Source organism: Corylus avellana, chromosome 1, assembly GCF_965113065.1.
Source record: "Corylus avellana chromosome 1, dhCorAvel1.hap1.2, whole genome shotgun sequence".
Classification (NCBI taxonomy): Eukaryota; Viridiplantae; Streptophyta; class Magnoliopsida; order Fagales; family Betulaceae; genus Corylus; species Corylus avellana.
Window position 1 is genome coordinate 25,348,551 of NC_142490.1, and position 6,198 is coordinate 25,354,748.

The following is a 6,198-nucleotide window of genomic DNA, read 5'->3' on the forward strand; positions in this document are numbered from 1 at the left end:
TAATTTAATTAAAGAGTAACAACTTCTATTAATTATATACTATTTAATGTCAACATAAATCATTCAAATTTAGGATATAATCGCCAACAGTTTCATGCTCGGAGTTAGCACATTGGATGTGATTGTGTTGTTGCTAAATCCTTAATTGTCAAGTTCGTGTCCCGTAAGGAACATCTAGCTGATATTCTAACAAAACCACTGGTGTATAATCGATTTCAGCAGATAATCGTCACATGCAGCTGAAGCTGATCCTCGTCCAAAAGACAAATTCAAAGTAATCAAAGCTCATGGCCGGGATAAGAACGATTCAAATGGAAGATAATATAGGTTGGCATCTGAAATACTCTCTGTTATAGCAATGCCGTGTATATTGATAACTTTACTGATGCAAACGCAAGGAAAATATATAGCCGCATTGGTTCAAGAGCAAACAGGAGACATTTTAACACAGTGACACATGACGTACTAGAGAACAATTTTCCTTTTGGGCTTTTTAAAGAAGCTACAAACACAAAAAGTCCAACAGCTTAAAATTAGTAAATATGTAGATTGATAAAATTATGCATTACTATTATGAAAACTGAGAGTTTCGTCAACAGGATAATCCAGCTACAGAGTAATATGAACGTTGGATAATTTAAGTCTGGCTTTCTCCTTGTTTCTTTAAGCAAATTAGGATTCTTGAATTTTTTTTTTAAACAATTCTAAGATGGAGTTCTTGAAATTCTAACGTTTATTTTGAAAACCCAATAGGTTTTTAATTGGTAGATTGAAATCTGACTACGAGGCCCTTTTTTTGTATTATTTATTTATTTAAATCACAATGTAGAAAAAAAGAAAAAAAAAATGTAAATAAATGTTTGAGAAAAAAAAAAAATGAACTGTCATCAAAGTTCTAATGTCAATTGCAACCCAAATTGGGTTGTTGAATTTTCTGCGTATGCTTGCTAATCCTTTTCCTCCTTCCTCATTCCTTTCTACCCAAAAAAGTCAAAAACTTCCTTTTTTCCTTTCCCACAAACAACTAGAAGCTTTTACCACCCCCAACGTTCAATTTTTCGGTCTATTTAACAAGCTATCTCCAAAACATTACAAACAAGGAAACTCTCATAAACACAAACGAAAATGAAGCATGTTGGCTCGTCTGTGTTTCCATTTGCCTTGGCTCTCCTTCTCTCATTTTCATGGGCAACTTCTGCTCACACTCACGAAAATTTTCTTCAGTGCATGACCCTTCGTTCTGAAAACTCGAGCTCAACTTCTAAAGTCATTTACACCCCATCCAACTCCTCATATTCATCCATCTTGCAATTCTCCATACAAAACCTCAGATTCTCAACACCCGCAACCCCAAAACCTCTTGTCATTGTTACACCAACGCATGTCTCCCACATCCAAGCAGCCATCAATTGTTCACAAACACATGGCATGCAAATAAGAGTTCGAAGTGGTGGTCACGATTATGAGGGTCTTTCTTATGTTTCAGATGTGCCCTTTGTCTTAATTGATCTGATTGATCTTCGATCAATTAGTGTTGATGCAGAGAATAGCACGGCGTGGGTTGAAGCTGGTGCAACAACCGGTGAAGTTTATTACAGGATCGCCGAGAAAAGTAGAACTCTCGGCTTTCCGGGAGGACTTGCCACAACTGTGGGCGTTGGTGGACACTTCAGCGGCGGAGGGTACGGCACATTGATGCGCAAATATGGGCTTGCTGCTGACAATATTATCGACGCACAATTGATTGATGCTAAGGGTAGAATCCTTGACAGAGAATCTATGGGAGAGGATCTGTTTTGGGCAATTCGAGGAGGAGGAGGGGCGAGCTTTGGAATCATTGTTGCCTGGAAAATCAAGCTAGTTCCTGTTCCATCAACTGTGACAGTTTTCACGGTTAATCGGAACTTGGAACAAAATGCCACCAAGCTTGTTCATCGTTGGCAATATGTTGCAGCCAAGCTTCATGAAGACTTGTTCATCCGCATCAACTTAACAAGTGTCAATTCCAGCCAAGAAGGGAAGAGGACCATCCAAGCTTCATTCATTTCCTTGTATCTTGGAGTGATTGACAAACTCCTTCCAATGATGCAAGAGAGCTTCCCTGAGCTGGGTTTGATGAGAGAAGATTGTATTGAAAAAAGTTGGATTGAATCTATCCTCTACTTTGCAGGATTCCCAAGTGACGAATCCTTGGATGTTTTGCTCAACAGAACTTCTCCCACAAGATCCCGTTTCAAAGCAAAGTCTGACTATGTCCAGGAACCAATTTCAGAACTTGGGTTGGAAGGCATCTGGCAAAGGCTTTACGAGAAAGAGGGAGAAACAGCTTTCATGCTCCTGAATCCGTATGGGGGCAGAATGAGTGAAATTTCAGAATCCGAAATTCCTTTCCCTCATAGAGCTGGTAATATCTACGAAATCTTTTATGTGGTGTTTTGGGAAGAAGAAGGAACAGCGGCATCAGAAAGCCATATAAGTTGGATGAGAAGGCTTTACAGGTACATGGCTCCCTACGTTTCGAAATCTCCAAGAGGTGCATATGTGAATTACAGGGACCTTGACATTGGAACAAATGGTAAAGGCAACACAAGCTACGAACGGGCGAGAATATGGGGTAATAAATATTTCAAGAGCAACTTTGACAGGCTAGTGCAGGTGAAGACTACAGTTGATCCTGCTAATTTCTTCAAAAATGAACAAAGCATCCCCCTCTTTTCTTCCGGGTGGAAGAAGGGAGGTGATTAGCGGTATTTAGATAGAACAAATTATAAGGAATAAAGGCCTCGTTGTTTTTTCGTTTTTCCTTTTCCTCGTTTCTGTATAATTAAGCATAAATAAATATATTGGGTTTCATACGCGTGAATCTTCATGCATATTATAAAGTTTCCTGGTAATCTTCATGCTTGTAACCAATATGAATGATGCATCCAAACAGACATTTCTATAATGTTTACAACTATCATCTATGAAAATTCTAAAAACGACTTCAAATGACACCTATTCAAATGTCTAGGTGTTTCACAAAGATTATGCGGAATAAGATCTAACATAACAGTTAATATTCAACCAAATACAGATATGTAATGAACATTTAAGAACACAGATATTTGGTTACGAAGAGGAAACCATTTAGAGAACTCTCTAAATGTAAAACCTCTCCGGAGCAGGCAAACCCAGGAAATCAATCCACTATAAGAAGAATAAGGAATACAAGAAGAATTACAAAACCTTTGACTCTTCCTTGTACACGACAAGTGACCCACTTGAATTCTACCGCAGTAGCCCTTTCCAGAACATCTGACACAATTCTTCTATATGATTTCCTTTTACCGGAACTCCGATAGACTTCTCAACCGTAGATTTATCAAAAGAATAACTAAAACTCTAAGAGATTCAATTTAACGCTCACCACATATGATCTCTCTTAGCACAGCCTCCGACGAACTCTCTAGGGGTGAAAATCCGTGCCTCTCTCTTCTATAATGATGTATATATATCAGTACATCAAACCCTAGACCTGGGCCCACTAAAAACATGTTTTTGGACATAATAGGTACGAAGTGTCCAGACAGGTTAATGGGCTGTCCGGACACGGCCTTGCGGAGCAAAAATAAGGTTTATGGAATTGCGGTCGAGACACGGGGAAGGCCGGTCCGGACCCGGCATGCAATGAGTGAAACAACATTCTGAAAATGCTGTCCAGTCTTGATCAACAGCTCCGATAGATGGGCTTTTGTGGTCCGATTGAGCTGAAATTTTATAGGGACGTTCATGACACATGAATCTACATTATGAACGGTGGAGGTTTGATTATGAGCATTCTATATCAGTGTTTGAGCTCATGAACAGTAGCCTCTGCATTTTGAAACTGAATTAAGTCAACACAAGAACTAACAAACTCCCCCTTTGGCAATTCAGTGACAAAACCAAAATGCCGAGCCAATCCCATCATCTCCCCATATTTACTCCCCCTTTTTGTCATAGAATGACAGAAGGTCTTCATATTTCCTGAAATACTTCACAAAATACATCAAGGCATATGTGGAACAAGAATATAGAAATAAAACTCATGATCAAAAAAAATGACGTAGAATGAAAAATCATGAACACACATCACCAAAAACTCCCCCTCAACATATGACTCAATAATTAACAAGAAGCTAAAAAAGCAAAACATGTTTCTCCCCCTCAAAAGTCAAATGAACACACATGATATACACATCAATGACTCATGTATTGCACAATAAATATCTCAAACATGCTCCAAATATGCAAAATATACATGAGACTAGAAATGGCAAGAAACTCATATTGCTTAACCCAAGCAAAAAAAATGTCTCATTCAACCCATACTTGTGTGGTGTGTGTGTGTAAGCCATCCAAAGAGAAAAATTTTCGACTTACAAAATGAGGAGAAAGTTTCACCACCATGAGGTTTTGACAAGTATATTAAATCAAAAGTCAAACCTTATCATACTAGGGCCTAGCCACTCTCATCCTATACATTTCTCTTTGTAATACATTTTGCACAAGTTTGACACAGTGAAATAAATTTCTTTTGGAATATGATCTTTTGATTTTATTTGTTTCATTATCTTATTTATTTTTCTCTTTGAGAAAGTGTCCTTAAACTTTTGGTGCTTATCACAAAAGAGAAAGCAGGAATTTTTAAGCCCTAGGTTCAACTAGCATATGGTCAATTTGAAAAATATGACTAGTCAAAAACCTCATATGGTTACCTAACAGACCTCACAAATAAAGTGAAACAAAACTTCAATTTAAGCTTAAATGTGCACAAGAGATAAAGCATAGGCAAAATGTACCACATAAGCTCAGGCTTTAGGTAACCACAAACACAAGTCCATTGACACAAATTCTCATCTCATGCATATTAAGAACATTCCAAGACGCAAGGAATTAAATCCATAAAAAGCAACACGAGAAATTAATGGACTATCTAGGTGCATAAGACAAAAGAAAGAAAAGAAAACAATCAAAGAAACATATTTTTGTCTTTTTGAAATTTTTCACAAAAGAAATGCACATGAACGAAAACAAATGCAAAACAAACAAAAATGCAATGCATAAAGAAAAAAACAACATGCTTGAATTGAGATTATTGTCAGAATTGGTGACTTGTTTTCATCAACCTTACCGTGGGCCCCAGAGCATTATGGCATCCCATACCTTTTGACTTGTGTTTCTCTCACACACGTCATTTTGCTTCTCCATTTTTTGAGCTTCTTCTAGAAGCTTTGTGAAAAGGCCTTTTTGTTTTATTGAAGCCATTAGGTCAAGAAGAGGCAGTAACTTTAGCAAGAAAAAAAGAGAGAAAGAAGAAAAGAAAAGCTTGCCGAGAGAGAGAGACTTGTGTTGTGCTGTAGAGAGAAGAAGATACACTATTTTTCTTCATTTTGATCTCACATTTGGAATGCTGAAAAGCTTAGGGAATTTTAGAGAATATTTTCTGTTTTGTATCTAATTCTCTTTTGAGTGAGATTGGGGTGTATTGGGGCTTTTGGGTTTGAGTGGTTTTGTTTGTACTACTCTTTGTACTCCACCATTTTGTTAGTGAATTTCTTCTGGATCGTCTCTGCCAGTGGATGTAGGCTTGTTAAGCCGAACCACTTAAATCTTGGTGTCTTGTGTGGTTGTGTTATTTTTCTATTCTGTACTTTTCTACTTCTTTGGTGATCTTGGAATTTGCATTTGTCACAACAATTACAACAGACAATACATGAATGTCCTTTAGCATTAAACTTTCATCACATCTTATAGGTCCCACTACAAAATAATGATTTGGTTTAATAACTACTTCTAGGTCTTCACAAGACATTACACATTCATGAACACTTGATTAGCAAGTAGACAAAAATCTTGGTGGTTCGCACACAACATCTTATCTATAAGCCTTTCAAAGATCATAACATATGAATTTCTTGAAAAATCCTTTATGAATATGCCTCATAACAAGAATCTCCAAACAAACATGTATACACTCTTCACACAAAAAGTGTAACAACAAAAAAAATTACAATGCATAAACTAGAAAGCGAAAAACAAAAAAAAAATGCAAAGCAAAGAAAAACAACATGCTCTAAGATTTTCAAAAATAAGCAAAACAACAATTCCTAGACATGTTACTTACTCACCTAAATTTAGATGAGATCATTACCACTCCCCCTCAATGGGTGAATG

General features: G+C 37.1%; 1 pseudogene; it reads left to right on the top strand.

The window, feature by feature from the left end:
* The first annotated feature begins 1,125 nt into the window (after nt 1-1,125).
* On the top strand, nt 1,126-2,745 carry LOC132172225 (tetrahydroberberine oxidase pseudogene; annotated as a pseudogene).
* Nucleotides 2,746-6,198: the final 3,453 nt, after the last annotated feature.